Below are 20,002 nucleotides of genomic sequence, written 5' to 3'. Positions count from 1 at the left end.
CCTCATACAATCATTTTACTCAATTCAAGACACCTTACGCAAGCTAAAGTCACTTTCTTCTACTCCTAATTTCCAAACACGAATCACACACTTACCTAATCACACGGTATAAATACACCTCAAACGAACAAACTTACACCAATTCCAATAAAACACATATTTCACATTTATAACTCTCAAGTACAACACCACACATAACACAATATCAGCACTTGCCCATTTTTCCTGACAAGCTCGTCGACTCACTTTTGTTTCACATCCTCTCACTCATAACCACGTGCGTCTACACACCTTTACTCATCAAAACCATACAACCCAGAAGGTAATCAAAGCACTAACCCATATATAACCCAAACAACACGTTATTAACAAAGATCGTAACATTACGAAACAATGAAGCTATGTTCTAACTGCACAATTTAGAATTTATTCGCATACACCATGATGTAAAAAAAAAAAATTCGGCAAAATTCTAAGGTATGGTTCTCGATTCAAAGCAATACGTAGCATTATTAACAAAATTGAAGTTTTATTACTCAATTAAATCAAGAAAAGCTCTAAGACAAGATTTCAAATTTTATGAGCACGCTTGACATCATTAAACAACATTTGAATCTTTATGACATAATTAGACAAAAATGGGATATAAAAAGTGGATTTGTCGGTATAACTAAAATAAATGCCAAAAATTGAAACATTTTGTAAGGCAAAACCGCTAGCTTAATACAACACAATGTAACATCAACAAGTACTAAATACCAAGAAACAACTGGATCAAGTCTTGAGTGCAAAGATCAAAATCATTCATTTCAAAAATGAGATTTCAAAAGATTTGGTCAACACTTTAAGATAAAATTTTGATTCAAAGTAATACATGCCTTTACCAACAAAGAAAAATCAAAACTTAAGCGCGAGAAGATTCTTGAGCCTCATTAGGCAACTAAACTAAGTCTTTGAACACGAAAAATCAAAACTTCACTTGAACATTAAGGTTTCAAAATTTTCGAAACAAAATTTTCAAGACAATATTTAAAACATATGACAAGAGTAAGCAATAACAACCAAACATTAGTCCTTGTTAAACAATCAACCATGTAATAAACACCAAATCAATTATTGACTCGAGACGAGAATATTTTCGGGTTCATAAAATATTTGGGCAAAGTTCATTATAAAAATCTACACTTGACATCATAAATGGTATAAAAAGGTGATTTATATCATGAATCAAACAAGCATCCAATTAATTGACAAAATCTGGAGGAATTTCGTGGATTTGAAGGAAATCAAATTGGAACAAGTTTAAAGCAATGAGAAAACCACTCACATTGTTTAATTAGCAAGAATTAAGAGAATAACATGGAGTAGAAAGTTTAAATCCAAGTAACAAACATAAACAATGGAGTTTAGGGAAAATTTTAAAGACATTTTGGTATTTTTGTTATGAGAAATGATGAAGAAATGCAAGAAATAAGGTAATGATACAAATCTCGCGAATTTCACAACCCAGAAAATGGCACTCGGTCGGGTGCCTATCCACTCGGTCGAGTGACCCACTTCCAGAAATTTTCAAGCTTCTGAAAAATGGTCCACTCGGTCGAGCGCTATGGTTCACTCAGTCGAGTGACTGCTACTCGGTCGAGTACTAGCCCGCACTCGGTTGGGTGCCTCTCTATGGTTTGGAATTTCCGACTAAGGAATATTCTCTTATACTAGCGACTATTTTACTAACAATTATTACTAATCACACCCTACTATGGCACTAGTGAAATTCAAACATATATGCCGCAGTATTAACATGCCAAAGGACGGGGCTAGTGCCCCTCAGACACCAACTCGTAATAACCGCTTTCAACACATGTTATACACATTACTCTTTTTCATCCATTTTTCACATATTAACATGTACCAAATGAATAATTACATCATGTAATAATCCTATCAACTTGTTATAGAATACATGTAATCACACCATACTTCACATAGTCTTCACACACCGACACATAAAAACCGCTCCAAAACATGTTACGCTCATTGATTATTTCATCCAACTTCCATACATGGTCACATTTCATTTGACTGAGTAAATCATGCAAGATGTTCAACAAAACCATAACACACATATAATCATACAACATTTTACTTCACGTTTCCTGAGTCATAACCACCCACGTAGAGACTAACCAAAACAATAGGATCTAGTTTTGAAACGAAGGATCCTACTCACCTTAAACTAAGAAACTCTTTAAATGATTACATAAACGTAAACAAATGATAAAGGTGAACTATACAAATTTCAAGTCGATTACCATCTATGTGATCTATGCTACGCTACTCAACTCCGAATCCAAGGCGCGGCCCGAATCCCGATCACGTCAACAAGCAAACCTGTACTCAACCTGCTCCCCATATGATCGGAAATATCATATAGATCGACATAGGCCACCCCGGAAATAGGTGACAATTACACAGATACACAACACGTAAGTTTTAATAAATAAAGTGTGACACGACATAAATGTGTGAATATGCAACATAATTATGATATGAATAAAACGCTATCAAACAACCAACACGCCGGAACCAGGACACACCCCGATGTACCCATAACCACCGGTGCTAGGGATACATCCATGACACCACTCACAAACAGGTACCAGGACACGCCCAGACTTAGCGGGCCCGGAAGCCAACCGGGTCCCCTGCCAGACGTCGTGTCTCAACTACACGAGTCCCTCCAAAATCAAGTCATTAAGGTGCACATCCGACTTGGAGTGGGAAGCTCCAAGAGGCGACTGAAGCGGAAGACGGTCTCCCAACCGCCTTCCGTGTCCTCATCAACAACCAATCAATCACAAGCAGTCATATCCTCTAATACACATGACAAGTATAATAAAATCAAGGGACCACACAATATGCCAAGTATCGACACATCAAGTCGTCTCAACTAATACATGTTATAATGCATTTTCCGTAACATATGAATTTACGACAACATGTTACAATGGAATGACGACTCACATAACCATTTAAACATATTGAAACTAAGTAAGAATAGCCTACCTTTTAGCATACTCGGAAAGCAATCCGAATAATAATAATCTTCCACTAAAACCGTCACCTAAATACAATAATTAAATATATTTAATTACTAACTAATCTAGTTAAATTAAACATGAATTCAATTAATTAAATAAAACCCGTCTTAAGCTATTCAAATCCCGTCTTAATTACACTCGGTCAAAACTACACCTCACGCCATTGTGTACCACACCATTCCTAGCCACCCTAACCACCCACTGTTGCCACCGTGGGTCACCACCACAAGCCACAATGGCTCCCACAGCCGGCGACATCAACCACCACAACAACACAAACACCCGCAACAATACACACAATACATGCACAACCTCCCCTCTTGCCACCATCGACTACCACGGCCGACACCAGCCCCCACCGTGGCCTCCCCTGACCACGGTTGACCCAACCACCATCCCACAAAACAGCAACAACCGTAATAACATCCGACATAAAACCAACAACAACAACAACAATAACAACAACAACAATAACAACAACAACAACAACAACAACAACAACAACAACAACAGCAGCAACAACAACAACAACAACAACAACAACAAACACAACACCCATAACAACCCCGTGCCCCCTTTATTTAACACCCATTTCTGACCACCTAACACCACCATGATCCCCACATCACCCACAACAATGATCACCCAAAGCCTCCCCAAGTCAGCCATGACAACTATGGTAAAAGTCCGTCTTAAGATGGGCACACAACAACAACAAATACCTATATAAAATACACGGTCAAACCCGATTATGGGTGGTTATCGATGGTCAAATGGTGGGTCAAGACGGTCAGAGGTGAGTCGGGGTTAAGGCGAGTCAACGCTATAATTAAATTAATATATAAACTAGTTTAAGACGGTACTACCTTACGATCTCGAGGCGAGGGACAAAATCTCCATTCTTCCAATCTCTCCTTTTTTCTTTCTTTTTCTCTCTAAAAAGTCTTGGGTGGGATTGAGTTTGAGATTTTGTGTGGATAAAGTGGGTGGATAAGGGGTATGGTGGATTATATAAGGGTAGTTAGTAGTATACGTATATATATATATATATATATATATATATATATACATGTATCGTATTACGTATTATTATTATCATTACAACTTATTAATATTATTATTTTATTATTCTGTCTCACACATAATTTGTAGAAACAATATTAAATATATAATTATAAAATACGGGGTATTACAGATTATGAGTTTGAAACTCAGGCAAAGTGGATTTATTATTCGGTTATACGATAATTGACTTGGAGGTATTCTAGCAAACAAAGTCTCAAGGAGAAAGAGTATCTACAATGCCCTTACATACACTTGTCAAACTTCCCAATTAGACATTTTCACAAAATTTTCTAACATGCAACTACACGCCATGATGCAACCTACATATATACAAGTCTAATGCATATGCTCTTACAACCTAAATGACATATAACACTAAATATATACTCGTAACATCACATAGTTACAAGCCGCAACAACAAAATCTCACCATATTGTCATTAACATAAAAGAGTAGGGAAAAGAGATTGGAAAGATCATACCATGTGGCTCTTCATTCATCCCTTAAAGAGGTCTCGAATGTGGTGTAGTCCCTATGTGAAAAAGAGTGACAAAAGCACACAAGAGTATACAAGTCTGCAGTACTAAAGTAAAGGACATGTTTTTGGATTTTGAAATTTTGAAATTTTTAGCTTTTTTATTTTTATGAAATTAAAGAACATGTTTTTGATTTCTTTTCAAAAAATTTCAAATTTTGATAAGTTTTTTGGAATAATGATAATGATTCCCATTCCCACACTTATTCCGCACATTGTCCTCAATGTACAAAGTGGGTATAGGAATTCAATGCTAATGCATGAATGAATGAATGCATGAATGAATGCTCTAGCAATGCAATTTCTATATGACATATAAACAAGGGATGCAATCTAAGCTACACTAAGCTAAGTGATGCATGTTGTCGGTCAATTGGAGGGCTAATTTGAAATTACCTCGGGTTGCCTATGAGCAAGTCTCTCCCAAACCAAACTAAACACTACCAGTAGTGCAAAAACGGAGGAGATTTGTTCATAGGCAATGCATGAAATGCAATGCATGGAGATTTATCATTTTGGAATATTCATGGTAGGAGCAAAAACATAGACACCTCAATGGGTCCGAGATGTGAGTCCTTTGATGTTACTAGGACTCAAAAACTCATAGCCACGAAGAGTCAAAAAATGACTCTCTATGTGCGCTATTCTACTCATGATAAGTTATGACACAAATACAAGTTAAGAAACTACAACATGAGAGAAAAGTGACGCTAAAAGAGAGGTAAGAGACTCACAATGGTGTCAAGGGAACAATGCTATGGGAGCCATCATCTCCTTGTGTGTCATCCGCGTTTTGCCTTCACTTTTCCACTTGTCTTCCGCCATTGTCGCTTGCGGAACCTTCTTCTTCATCATTCGAAGCATCAACAAAAATATCCCCTTCACTATCAAGCTCAACCGTGTCGCCATTATCCGAAGCTTCAGTTCCCGGCCCCTCACTTCCTTGTTGTCTTCCCGTATTGATATTTCTTTGTGCCATACTTGGAAAGATGAAATTGGCTCTTACCCAAGAAGGAACGGTACTTTCCACACTTATCCTACCCCTAGTAGCTTGCTCATGAAAAGTTGGATAAAGAGTGTGGTACATGTCAACCCGGTATTGGTGGAGTTGCCGGTGGATACTTTGGAGTATTCAGGTGGCAAAGTCGTCGTTAGGTGATAAAAGGGGTTAGGGTGTTGATATTTTGTCATAATCAAATGGACATGGAGGGATTATGACCGCCTACTGCCACCGCCATCAGCGACTGGCGATCGTGCGATTGTGGAAACGTAACCCTAGTGCCGTGCTGCTGCACTACTACCGCCTACTACCACCGCCATCAGTCCCTTCACCCCGTCGGTGGTTGATCGTCGGTGCTGGGTTGTTAGTTTGCGGTGTTGGTTTGCGTTTTAGGGCTTTTTGTTTCTCCTGCGATCTTCAGTTAGGGCTTTGGATTTCATCGTCGAGTTGCCGCCGTTGGCTACCAACATCTACCCCACGTTGACGCCAGGGGACAGTTTTGTTGGTGGTTCCAGCGACTGTCTGCTGTTTGGGAGGGTTTTAGTTCCCTTGTAGTGTCGTCCTTTTCAGGGAGCTTTGTCGCCTGTCTGCGACCAGTACACCTGCGCCACCACTGCTGGGCCACCAGACCTCACGTCGCCGGTCCTTGACGTGCTGGCTGACGACTGTCTGCGCTATTTCCTTCCCAACACCGGTGAGTTTCTTGCTGTTTTTTTTTTACCGTGGGTTTTTTTGCGTTTTACTTTTATTCTTCCCGTGCTGCTAGTTATTGCTGCTCCATTGTCCTCCGTTGTCCGGCCACCTCTGCCACTACTGTTGGGTTGTTGTGTGGGTGTTACAGGCTAAGGCTGTTATGAGGTGTGGGTTCCTTCTCGGCTGCATTTGTGGCCGTTTTGGTTGTTACGTTGATTATTGATCTCCACCAAAGTAGGTGGTGCGTTGGAGGTCATCTGGGCTGCCCCTTTGGTTGCTAGTAGCGGGTACATTTTGAGCTCTTAGCTGCTTGTGTGTGGTGGTTTCCGCTCAGGTGGTGTTTGTGGGTGGCTCTATAGTTTTCTGTGCAGGTTGGTGGTGTGTTCCTTCATGCCCGAGCTTGTGCGGTACCATTGTCCTTTTTCGAGTCTTCATGCTTTTCGGGATGGTTTTGGGAAGGGTCTTACTAAGGCAGCTTGGCAGAAACATTTTCAGGACCGACATTGCCATAATGGTGCGTTGGAACTTACGCGTCAGACTCTTACTGGTAGTTTGACTGTTTATTCCAATGCCAAGAGTGTTTTGAGACGGATGGGGCTCTGGTTGTGTGGGGTGTGTTTTATGACCCGTACCACTCGTGCTAGATGTCGACATAGTTGGGGTGATATTATGCTGTCTCCGGAGCGTGTTGATGGCCTCTATAGTTTTCATATTTATGGTATTCCGAGACCTTTGGCTCCCTCTACTTCGGTTTCTTCTGATGATGGTGTTGAGCCTGTTCGGTGGTCTATATCTTCCCTTGATCGTTTATTGTCTTTGGGCCTCCGCACCGTAAAATCTATTCCTCCTAAGTGTCGTCTTGGGTTTGCTCGGGGTTTAAAATGAGGTCAGGATGATGTGGCTGATTCCCCTAGTGATCTCTCCCGCTGGATTAGGTTGCTTGTTTTACCGCTGTGTCTGCTTAAGACTTTCGCTCCTCGGAGTAATGTTGAGTGTAGGACGGCTATTCGGCGCCAGCGTCAGGAGGAGAGTATTGTTAGGGCTATCCTTGCTTAGGGGGTTCCTGGGGGAGGGGGGGGGGGGGTTGCAGTTTTTGCAGGAGTGTTTTGATGAGGATCCTTTTATGTTTAATGTGGAGGAGGATCTGTATTTGGGTGTGCATAACCTCCGTCAATGTCGGCGGAAGATTTCTGATGGTCACTATACTGCTGCTGTTCGGGTGCTTTCTTCCTCTGGGGTCGCCCCCTACTTCGATGCCACTCTTTTGGCCCTGCGTGAGAAGCATCCTATCGCCCCACCTCCTTCATTGCCTCCTTTGCCTGGGGATCATCATCCTTTGGTTGCCTCTTAGTCAGTGGTTTTGGATATGATTCGGAGTTTCCCTCGTGATACTTCTTGTGGGAGGGATAGTTTCCATGCCCAACACCTTATGGATTGTTTGAGTGGCACTACTGTGGCTGTTTCTGATGAGTTGATCACTTTCATTACTAGGGTGGTTAATCTTTTTCTTGAGGGTCAGTGCCCTCTTGCTTTGGGAGAGTATATTGGCTGCACCCCTCTCATGCCGCTTGTGAAACCAGGTGGTGGGGTCCGTCCTATTGTTGTTGGCACAGTCTAGAGACGGCTTGTCTCTAAGGTTGGTGCTTTTATGGTGGGTCCTTCTTCGTCGTCTTATTTTGCTGGTTTACATTTTGGGGTGGGTGTCCAGTAGAGGAGAGGCTATCTTACATGCCTTGAATCGGCTCATTGAGGCTCGGGGTGCAGAGGTGGGACTTTCCATGTTACTGGTTGATTTCCAGAATGCCTTCAACCTTGTTGATCGTACAACCATTCTTCTAGAAATCCGCCGACGTTGCTCGGTTCTCTCTCGTTGGGTGGAGTTTTGTTATTCCAGCCTTGCCCGTCTTTTTTATACGAAGCATTGCTTGTGGTCATGTCAGGGAGTCCAACAGGGTGATCCTTTGGGTTCGTTGCTTTTCGCTTTGGTTTTGCATCCCTTAGTATGCAAAATCCGGGACACTTTTGACCTCACTATGCAGGCATGGTACTTGGATGATGGGACCATTCTGGGGGATACTTTGGAGGTGGGGAAGGTCTTGGATTTGATTATGGCGAATGGCCCCCGTTTTGGACAACACCTTAATGTCTCCAAGACGGAGGTCTTTTGGCCTGTTGAGGATCCTCAGAGTCGGCTCCCTAGGGTTTTCCCCCTCTCTATTGCTCGGCCCATGAGGGGTGTTACAGTTTTGGGTGGACCTGTCAGTACTTGCCCTGGTTTTGGCAGTGAGATTGTGGCGAGGAGAGTAACTAAGACCATTGAGCTAATGGAGTTGGTTGCGAGGATTGAGGACCCGCAATGTGAGTTGCTTCTACTTCGAGCTTGTACTGGTATTTCTAAGCTCTATTTCTCCCTTCGAACTTGCTCCCCTAGTGTTTTTGGGTCCGTCCATCTTCCTTTTGATGATGCTCTTCGTTCCAGCTTGGAACGTATCGTCACCGCGTTTGGCCCGGGTTTTCGGGATTGGCAGTGGGGCCTTGCTACTTCCCCTTTTCATCTTGGTGGTCTTGGTGTCTATGCGGCGGGGGATGTTTTACATTTAGCTTTTATTGCGTCCCATTTGTAGTCTGCTGATTTGCAGGCTAAGCTCCTCGGACCCTCTGGTATTGTAGCTTCTGGCCCTGCTTTTAATGATGCCGCGCGGGGTTTCACTGTGACTACAGGCTCTGGTATCTTAGGTAACCCTAGTGAAATTGATGCCCCAAAAATTATGAAGAAATTGGCAGACATTTATTTCGCGACGGTTGCTGCTACTTCAGGGTCTGTTTTCTCTTTGACACCTCGCCAGCTTGGTATATGGCAGTCACAGCAGGGTTCCCACTCCTCTGCTTGGTTGCGTGCGGTTCCTATCTCAGGGTTGAGTCAGACTATGAATGAGAGGACTTACCATAGTGTGCTTGGGTATCGTCTGGGTGTTCCGTTATTCACGGTCTCTAGGCCCTGTCCAGCTTGCTCTCGGGTTTTTGATGATGATGTTTTTGGGGACCACGCTGTTTCTTGTCTTGAGAATGCGTGGGCGTTAAACATCGGCATAACCTCGTCTGTGACACTCTTTTCGACATCTACTATAGATCTGGTATTTCTGCGGGAAAGGAGGTTGATATCGGTTTGGTTGACGGGCACAGGGGTTCTCTTTGTTCTGCGGATTTGCTGCTTTATTCTTGGGATAGGGGGCGTGATGTGTGCGTTGACTTGACCGGGTCTTCTCCTTTGACTCAGACTGGGATGACGAATTTTGTGCCTGGCCGGGTTGTTGCTTATGTTGCTCAGCGTAAGTGTGCTAAGTACGAGGATTTGTGCGTGGCAGCGGGTTATGGTTTCCTTCCCTTCTCTTTCTCATCACTTGGGGAGTTGGGTTCGGTTTCTGTTGCCTTGCTCAAGCGGATCCAGAAATTCTCGGTATCTCAGGATGCGGAGGCTCCGGTGGCCGCTTACATTTTTACTAGACTTAGCTTTGCTGTTGCTAAGGGTATGGGAGCCCAGCTTGTTTCTCGGCTCCCCACCAATTTCATGTAAACTTTTGATTTTCTATTAATGATAGCTGCGCGCATCCTTTATATAATAATAATAATAATAATAGAATTTGCCATAAAACAAGTTATCGAATAAGGAAAAGATTCTCATACCTCCTCCTATATAAGAAGATTACCCTAAAGCTATATTCTCCATAATAATAATCTGAAAGTTTACATTAAAGAGAGAGAGGGAGATTTAGAAAGTATTAGTGACAGAATTAGCAAACGTTAATTAATTCAAGGTAACTTCTGATCTCGTTTTTTTATTTTGTTATTAAGCTTAATGAACCGATCTTAAGACGGTTAGAAACTGACCCAAACCTTGACGGAGTCAGACCAAACATTTGGTGGTTGTACATGGGATTATAAGGGTTGGATTAGGTATAGTGGTGGTGTCAGGGAAGGCGTAGGGTGGCAGTGGCAGAGGGGTTTTTGAGGGTTGTGGAGGTGGGTTTAAATCAGGGGAGCAGAGGGCTTCGACCCAATTTTGACCCACTTAGCGTGACCTATCTGACGTAGGGTTGCGGGTGGTAGTTTCTGGGTGTTAATCAGTCCTAATGGTGCTGGTAGGGTGGTGTGTGGTGGTCAAAGGTGGCGACTTTGACCGCTTTTAATTGTTTATGCGAAACATGGGTACTTTAGGGGGTTTCGACCTGAATTGGGATCCGTTAGGGTGGCGTCATGGTCTAGAGTTGGCAGGGTTGGAACATAGGGGTCATGTCGATCATCGTGGGGGTGGATTAATGGCCGTAGGTGGTGGTTTATGGCGGTGCCAGGTGTAACATGCGAAAACAGGGGGAGGTCGAGTGTCTTTATGGGTGCTGGTGTTTTGTGGATGCTGTGGTGGTTGTCGTCGGGTCAATGGTATGTGAAACCACCCCTGGAACCACCGTTGGTCAGTGGTGATGACGGTGGTGGCCAGAGGTGGTGTGGTGTTGGGTAGATGTGGTGTCGGAGTTGGTTTTGTGTCGGGTCAGGGGAGTGCTGTTAGGAGTTCGTGTGAAGGTGGAGTTAAGGGTGAGGTGTTGAGGCGAGGTGGCTGGGTTCGGTGGGGGAGGTGGTGGTGCTAGCTTACGGTGGAGGTGGTGGCTGGTGTTAATGGTGGCCGTGAGAGGGTGTTGTACTCGGGTTTTGGCGTGGTGGTTGACACGCGTTCAACCATGTTTAGCTATGGGTGTTATTGGGTTTTTGACTCGGGTTTCCAATTGAGTCGGGTTTGATTAATTAGTTGAGTCGGGATAATTAATTAATTAAATAGTTAATACATGTGTGTCGGGTTCTAAGTTGAGTTGACCCGGGTTTTCGTATATCGTAATAAATAATAATAATAGTTTATGAATAAAATATAATGATTAATAATGATAATTAATATTGAATTATAAATAAAGTATAAATAGTTAATATGGAATAAGTCATCATTTGTTTTAGGTGACGTTTTCGAGGTGGAATACTTTTGATTGATTGCTCGGATTTGCAATTGGGTTATATTGCTAGGAGGTAGGATAACTACTCAACTGGCTGTGTTATTGTTGTATTTCAAATGAGTGTTTTGGCTGAAGTATGTTGGTTATATTGTGGTGGTTGAATTGCTATATCGTAGTGGTTGGTGATGGTGGATTACGCCGGCTGATTGTTATTATTGCATTTACATAAGTATGGTTTTGATTGTGGTGGAGTATTGTTGTAATATTTACAGGTTTATTCTGGCAGACATTACTTATAGTAATGTGGACTGGTTGAACAGATTTATTCTGGCAGACGATATTTATCGTGTTTACTCGAGGCAGGCCCCAGATTGGTCTGCAGGTCATCTGGTGGATATTACTCAACTATGAGTTGAGGCAGACATTACCTTATGGTAATGTAGTGTGTGGTTACTCACCTTCGGGTTAAGGCTGCCCCGGCCAGGGATTCGCGGGATGATTAGTGTAAAGAGTAGAGCTCGACTGAAGTTTGCTAATAAGTCATATATTGCGGAGTTATTTGTCGTTGTTATTTAATGTTGTTAGTTATTCCTACTTAACCTCGTGGTTGACAGTGTATTCGTAAACACATGTGATGAACCATAATAGGGAGCAGATTTGACAGGTACTAAAGATTAGCTGACTTTGGAGCATTGGGTCGTGAGCTTGACTTGGACTATAGTTACTGTCTAGATCACTTAGATTAGTAATCACTTTATTTATTCCGCTGTAAGTTGTATCGAGTTTTATATTATATCTAGATTGAATAAGTTGTAATAATATGTAATCACTAAGTTTTAATTAAAGTACTTTGGCATTGTTGTACTTTGTTATTCACTACCTCGGGAAACCGAGATGGTAAGAATCCTATTTAGTTGGGAATGTCTAGCTAAAGGCTCCTGATTAAATGGGGGTGTTACAAGTATATTCTTACCAATGAGTCGATTGAAGGCAATCTTTTTAGCAACATTTGCAAATTCAACCTCGGGGTAGGTCTCCAATAGTGAGAGGTCAATCAATTCTTCATCTTCCCCATTTCTTATATGAGAGTTTGTGGTAGAAAAGATTTCCCTCAATCTTAGTGAATTCTATTTTGAAAGAATCTCCTTCCCTTTTCCTTTCATGTCCTCCTTTGAAAGCTTTTAAATTTACTCCTTGATGTCTTCTTTGGGGTAGTATAAAACCCTAGGTATTGGTTTGATGGGGAATTTGTTTGTTGATGTTCTTTGATGTGTGTGGATATGGACCACCTACACGCCAATCTATGGACATGCAGCAGTCGGAATGCCACGCTCAGTGACGTAGAAATGATTTCGACCGGATCGCTTTAGACCGGTCGGTTTCATCTCGGTGAAGGTCTCGAAATGATGCTAGAGATGTTCGGAGTCGCCACCAAGAAATTATGGAGTGCTTGGACACTGTTCAAGATCCACTTTGTACCTCGGTCAAACGAAGCAAAAAGCGGTGCTTGACATAGGTACTAAAGATAAGGACTCATCCCCCTTTAGCATCCTATCACTAGAATGACTCTCGTTACCATGGATAAGGTCATACACTATCCAAAGGTTCTGAGTATGGGGTGAGGGTGCGTATTGGGAAGCTCTTTAATCGAACACCCAGTCCCGCCCGCGTTAGCGGCCTCTATTGATCGATCGTGGTTGTTTAAGTGAAAAAGTTGTTAAAACGGGTTAAATGCATGAATGCGCATCAAAAAGTTTAACCTAACATGTTAGAGTTTGCTAAGTAGGTTTTTTAGGCATGTACCAAGAAATTGGTGTCGAAGTTTGATTTAGATGTATTTGCATGTGAAAACGGAAATTAAATATCCATTTACCAAATTCTGATTATGGCGCTTAACATAATCCATTTGTTTGAAAAAAGAAGTCTTTTTAAATGATAAAGTGTAAATGTGAAATGTAAACTCATCAATCTGATCCGGCACGTATTCTGTTAACCGAAGTCAAGATCGTCTTAGACAAGTGGTGAAACGAAGCAGAACAGTGCCAGGCAGCCCCATAAGGGCGCGAGCCATAGGGCGATACAAAGAGCTATGCCCATGTTTTTAAATATGAAAATAGACGGCCTCTTTGGGCGCGAGCCATGAGGCAGCCTATAGAGCCTCTCCTGGTTGTTTAAAAGGTCGTAAAAACCACTTTTGTGATTAATGATTTGCAAGTATTGTTTACATGACTCGGAATAATTACTATTATGTTAGTAATATTCGTTGTCGGATTTGCAAGTTTGAAAAGTATAGTAAAATGTGTAAAAAGTGTATGCTTAACCATTTTGTCATCGTACTTGAATTAAATCAACATGGTACATATGTTAGCGAAGGATGACATATGATATGGTCAAGATAAGGATAAAAATAAAATGAAATAAAAGTAAAAGGAAAATGTTTGATATGAACTAAGTTCATTTCTTTGTAATTAGTCAAGTTTGTCATCGTACTCGGATTAAACTGACATGGTATAAGGAACCATGGATGATTATGAATTATGACTAATATGTTTGCAAGTGTAAATAAATGAGAAAAATGGTAAATAAAAGAAAAGAGTGTTAGAATAATACCCTTTAAATCGTGATTAACCAAATAATATCACCGAGTCACGGATTAAACCGTTATGGTATAAGGAACCAAGGGTGATTACGATTTATGGTTAAAAAGTTTGTCATAAAAAAAGGTGTTTTGAAAATGTTTGAAATGATGAAAACCGTTAGAATAAAAGATGAAACAAAGAGGAAAGACAAGCATAATCACGTTTACATTCTGACCAGAGACCCCATAAGAGGCGCGAGGCTGGTTGTTGTGACTATTAGCCTCTGTCTTCAATCAAAATCTGATTTTGGCTCAATCGATCCATATTTTCGATCATGTCATGCATTGTTCATGTTTATAAAGTCATGAAAACTGTAAATATATGAAATAAGTGAAATATTTACACCCTCAAACTTACATGTTATGATGTTTACGAGGTAGACGACAATTGAGACGGTTTTCTCGTTATGCGACTACTCGGGATCAAAGAAGTTTAAAAGAGTGCCTTAAAAAAGGATTTTGTTTTGAAAAGATGTTGAAAAGATGTTGTTTGAAAACATATTGATTAATGTTGAGTTGGTCGAATGGGTCGGTTGAATGCATGGCGACGGTACCAAACAAAATGTGTAAGGCTTGTGTTTTCGAACAATAGGTCGAAAATACGTGTCGATTTTTTAACTTAAGAAGTCGAAAGGTCTAGAATTCTAAGGGAGAAGGAGGGGGCGGACTCTCGTGTCACCAAAAGAGGTGCATGTGAGGGGGTATTTATAGAGAAATGGGGGTGGTAGTGAATCGGTTGAGTTTGATTGCTGGCAAAGGATAGCCACTTGAGGCGCGAGCACACCAGCGGTGGAAAGCGACGTCTTGCCCTTTTAATTTTGGACGTGACATTTGCTCTATCTATTGTTTGGTTGATTTGAATTGTGGTATTCAAATAGGATGTCGTGTAACAATATGGTCATCTAATAAGATGGTATTTGGGTGTTATTTGGGGTGGGCATTTTGTGCTTGACTCGGTTTTGATTCATGTTGAATCGGGATTCGAATTTTGAGTCAGTTTTTGGCCCGATGTCGGTTTTGACTCTTATTACTGTCATTATAATGCAAATGACGTGATAAAGCCGTCCATGGCATTATTTTCGACATTCGAGACTCGGGTTAACTCGGGTTGACTCAGGTTGCGGGTTTCTGAGTTTGTTTTGTGGCCGAAGACGGTTTTAACTCTAAATAGTGTTGTTTTATTGCAAATGAAGTTATAAAAACATTTTTGAAATTATTTTTCATATCCGAGTAATGCATTAAATCGTCTCATATATAGCCAATCCACGCACGTATGTCAAGAACATGTTATTGTCTGATCATCGAGGGTTTTTTGGAAGGTGCAGATACTGGGTATCTACACAGCCCCCACTTTAACCGAGTATTGGATGGGGCAAAAGTCAAATTATAGCCTATAGGTCAATCGAAGATTACAACCTGAAGATCATTGCGACGTTGAGGCGACTCTAAAGGGTTTGAGCCAAGGACTTGTCGTCAGGAAGGGAGACATCGAGGGGACTCGAGGATTCGAGTGAAGTACCTTTTGTTGGGAACATTTGAGAATTTGTGGACTACCGATGCGGGCCGTTTAAAGTCCATTAGACTACGTATAAAGGCTCGCCAGCATAAGAAGGAGTCATACCTGGGGCATCTTCGGGATATGTCCTCGAATTGCTTCTTTGTTTTCTTGCTTGGAGACTCGCCAATCATTGAGAAGGAATCATACCCGAGTCATCTTCAGGATTTGTCCTTTAATTGCTTCTTGTTCGTGGGTAGAGACTCGCTAGTCATTGAGAAGGAGTCATACCTGAGTCATCTTCGGGACTTGTCCTTTAATTGCTTATTGTTCGTGCATAGAGACTCGCTAATCATTGAGAAAGAGTCATACTCGAGGCATCTTTGGGACTTGTCCTTTACTTTCTTCTTGTTCGTGCATAGAGACTCGCCAGTCATTGAGACTCGAATAATAGACTGCGGGAAATTTCCCGATTTCTCGGGCTCATTCAAGAGGTTGGATGTGTCAATTGACTTCCTGGAGTGTACTCAGCACTGCGTTTTACTTATTGTTATAGTCTCCATGGTTAGTGACTCCACAAATGCAGTCTAATAAACAAGCAGGTGGGCATGCAAGCATATAAGCACGTAAGCACATAAGCATATCGGCGATTAGCATATAAGCAACTAACATGTAATATCTCACGTCAGGGGAGATAGGAGTTTCGAAAGTTGTGAAGCTTAATATTGAGTCTTGTTGCTCGTAGATTCGTGATTTGATAGATTGGAGATAGGTGACCATTATGACATTGACTCACACGAACGCATACTGATAGACTGACCAACAAACGGTCGTGAACGTTATACAAATTCTGTATCGACAAGACACGGGGTGGACTCCGACGGACTTTGCTTATTTGTGTGCAACTCCTTAGCCAAGAAAGGGTGACAACGCGCATCAGATCCTTGAAATAGAAGTTCTGCTCGGCTGGGGAACACGAATTGATTATCTTCTCCAGACATTTTTGCCTATGTTTGCTGGTTTGAGATCCCTTCTTGAGTTTTGATGATTCGGAGAGCGGAACCAGCATCTTGTCATCGTCCAAAACAAGCACTAGGCTAATGATGGTTTATTTTGAACTTTATTTAGACTCAAGGGATGAAGGACGAGTAGCATCTTGGAAGAGAAGCCCCCAGAGTGAGAACGTGAGAATTTGGCAAAAGGAAGCATTGGGTGACGCATCCATGAAGGAGCCCCCAATAAAGAGGTATAGCATTGAACGTGTGGCTGAGTGAGCTGGGAGTGATGGATGAAGAGGGATTTGCGGTTGTGTAAGGTATGTGCGGTTGTGTCCTTATAATAGGACTACCTACGTATTCGCGTGTTGCGAAATCAAACTAGATCATAGTTCTTGTTGTGTGCGATAATTGACTTTGAGGTGTATGGTCGCGTCCTTGAAGGACTGCCTACGTATTCACGTGTTGCGAAATAAAACCAGTTCATAGTTCTGAGTGTGTTCCTAAGCTAGCCGTTAGAACCTTAAAATGTGAGGCTCACGACGATAAATTCCGTTTGGTGACTCGAAAAATTGATTTGAGAGAATTCTCCTTGATTATGAGTCGAAGAGATGTAATTTGTGAAAATGTTCCTTATCATGTGAGCACACTAAAAAGTGGACCCTAAGGGTAGACTAGGTATGTCCCATTCTGGGTAGCAAGGTTTTGAAGACTCTGTATCTGGGTCAGGGTAGAAATGGCTTCGGCATTTTGGAATGTGAAGCTTGGTTGTAAGAGGTTGATTTGATAGATAAAAATCCGGAGCTTGTATTTCGTGGTGTTAAGGCTGATCAGTTATGGCTTGCGATGTGGTGCGGAATGGGGTGCCGAGCTTGATGTGGCCCGAGCACGAAAGAGTTGGTAAATAATTGATATGTGCATTTTATATAGCCTTTTTAGTCTTATTTTGCACGTATTTATATGCACTATTGTATTGTTTTGTATTGCAATATGCCCCGAATTGGCTACTTTGGTTTGTTTTGTCTGCTTTGTAGAAATGAGCCTGGAAGTGGTGAAACCGTACTCTTTTCATCCTATTTTGCGTGCATTTTAAGGATACGAGAATGTTAGAGCGAGATTATGCCTTGAAGTGCGTGAGAGGGTGGTCAACGAAGCAGTCAATGACGAGTTAGAAGCTGACTTGGAGGAAGAACACTCGATCGATGTGCATTTTGATTCGATCGAGTGGTTTCGTGAGTAGAAGAGTTCGATCGAGTGCTTTAGAATACTCGATCGAAATGTTGTTTAGTGGGTTTCCTCGATCGAGAGATATTTTGGTTCGATCGAGAGGATTATCTCCTGAAGACCTCGATCGAGTGGTTTTATATCACTGGATCGAGAGGTTTTGGATTTTAGACTGGCTTAATTAACCCGTGTTATGTTATTTCGGGATGGACATTGTTTTGTTTATTTAAGCTTTCATTAATTAGGTTTTTAAGGACGCTACTTACGCTTCATTCATTTGAATAACTCTCTTAATCTCTCTTTCATTTTACGACTGTTAAACTCTCCATTGAATCTCTTGCGTGGATTTGGATTGTTCTCAACGCCGGAATTGCTTGAGATTGTAATCACTATTCTTCTCTTAATCTTAATCTATTTATTTGTTGCTTAAATCATTGTTCCTTTCCCTTAATGATTCTGCCCTAATTCTGTTTATGCTTAATTACTATTTTAGCATCATGTCTCTAATTAGTTTAATCATCATTATTATTATTGACAACATTAGTAATATGAGTAGCTAAATTCTTTAATGTTGGGATTAGGGAATCCATGGTAGGATTGTGATGATGTAGCAAATAGGCTAGATGATTTACTTGTGAGAATTTGTACCCATGGCAATATAATTAAAATACCGACTTATTTGAGTGCACGCTTTTAAGTTACTTTTAATCTGGTTAAATTTACTCCTGGATCGGAAGATTGGACTAAATAGACCTGCTATGAACAGTAGACTACCCTGACGAGGACGGAAGTTAAGTTAGTGGATGTCTAGGAAAGAAAGTGGACCGGAAGAACCTTTCCTATATCCGTCTCACAGTAGATTATCTAGGCTATTTGCAGCTGAGTCGATAAACTACAATGGTGAACCAAAATCCTGACATGTTCTCTCTCATTTGATCATCTTTATTATAATTTCTGTCTTTTATTACTCTCTCTTTATCGCTCTTTCCTTTAAGCTTTTATTAGTTTAGATAACCAAAATTCAAACCCCTATTTGTGACCAAATAGACGGACCCTTAACAGATATCTTGCCACCTTGTGGAGATCAACCCTGCTTATCACTAGCTTCTTGTTAGTTTTAATTAGGTTTATTTTTGGTACATAACGACCGTATCAAATTTTGGCGCTGTTGCCGAGGAGGCAATAGCCCTATCTGTTTTTATTTTCGTTTATTTTTATCCGTCTCAGGGAATTTTTATTCCTTGAGACATTTATCATTTATCTCTTTCAGTGCTGTGTATGCCCAGGTAAAACAGGTCGGTATTAGTTCCAGCTGATTCGGAGCCAGAAAGACTGTTTCGGCATAGACTCCATCTGCAAAGAGAATTTCGAAAGGAAGACTTGAGTACTTTCGAGCCTGAGCTACAACACTTTTTATTTGCAGAAGACCAGTCTTTTGAAGAAGACAATCTCATTTCTGCCAACAAGCTAGTAAAGATGCCTAACATTGCAAGTCACTCGGAGCCCAAAGCACCCTCGATTCCTAAAGGTTTTAACCTCCAAACTGAGGACGGTAACACTTTCGATATCCGTCCATCTTACATAAATTTGGTGGAAACAAACCTGTTCCGATGTGTGGCAGGTGAGGATCCGCGGAAGAATATGGAAGTCTTTACTGACTATTGCTCTACTATCCCCGCTACTAAGGGAGTAACTCAAGACAAGATAAAGGAAGTGATTTTTCCTTTTTCTCTGACTGTCTCAGCCCGTGAGTGGCTGACTGATCTTGACCGGACTGCTGCTGGTATCACCAATTGGGAGACTCTCGCACTTGCCTTCTACAAAAGATACTTCCCTCCGCAACGCACTAATCATCTGAGGGGTAAGATTACTAGTTTCAAGCAGGCACCTGATAATACTTTCTATGAAGCTTGGTGTCGGTTCAAGAAGTTGGTGAGGTCTCTTCCTCACCATGGTTTTGATCAGTGGTTTTTGTGTAACCAGTTCTACAATGGGTTGTACGATGACCACAGAGCTATAGTTGACGCCTCATCCAACGGAAGATTTCAAAAGAATATTGATGATGATAAGGGATGGAGCATTATTGAGGAGATGGAGACCCATTGTGCTGAATATGGGAACCCACTGGACGGTATTCAAACGGTCCATTCGGTTGATAAGGCAGTCGTGGCTCAGCTGGAAGCCATGAATGCTCGGTTTGATAGAATGGAGCTGCAATCTGCTGGAGATCAACATACGGTTCATCTGTTGAATAGACAGGA

The 20,002-nt window shown here is 41.5% G+C and overlaps 1 non-coding gene across 1 annotated transcript; it reads right to left on the bottom strand.

Moving 5' to 3' along the window:
• Positions 1-19,593: 19,593 nt before the first annotated feature.
• LOC141636374 (small nucleolar RNA R71) lies at positions 19,594-19,699 on the bottom strand. The gene has a single exon (XR_012540991.1). It is a non-coding gene; the product is annotated as a small nucleolar RNA R71 (small nucleolar RNA).
• Between the last annotated feature and the right edge of the window lie 303 nt (positions 19,700-20,002).

Source organism: Silene latifolia, chromosome Y, assembly GCF_048544455.1.
Source record: "Silene latifolia isolate original U9 population chromosome Y, ASM4854445v1, whole genome shotgun sequence".
Taxonomy (NCBI): Eukaryota; Viridiplantae; Streptophyta; class Magnoliopsida; order Caryophyllales; family Caryophyllaceae; genus Silene; species Silene latifolia.
Note: the sequence above shows the minus strand (reverse complement) of the source record. Positions and strands in the feature narration are given on the sequence as shown.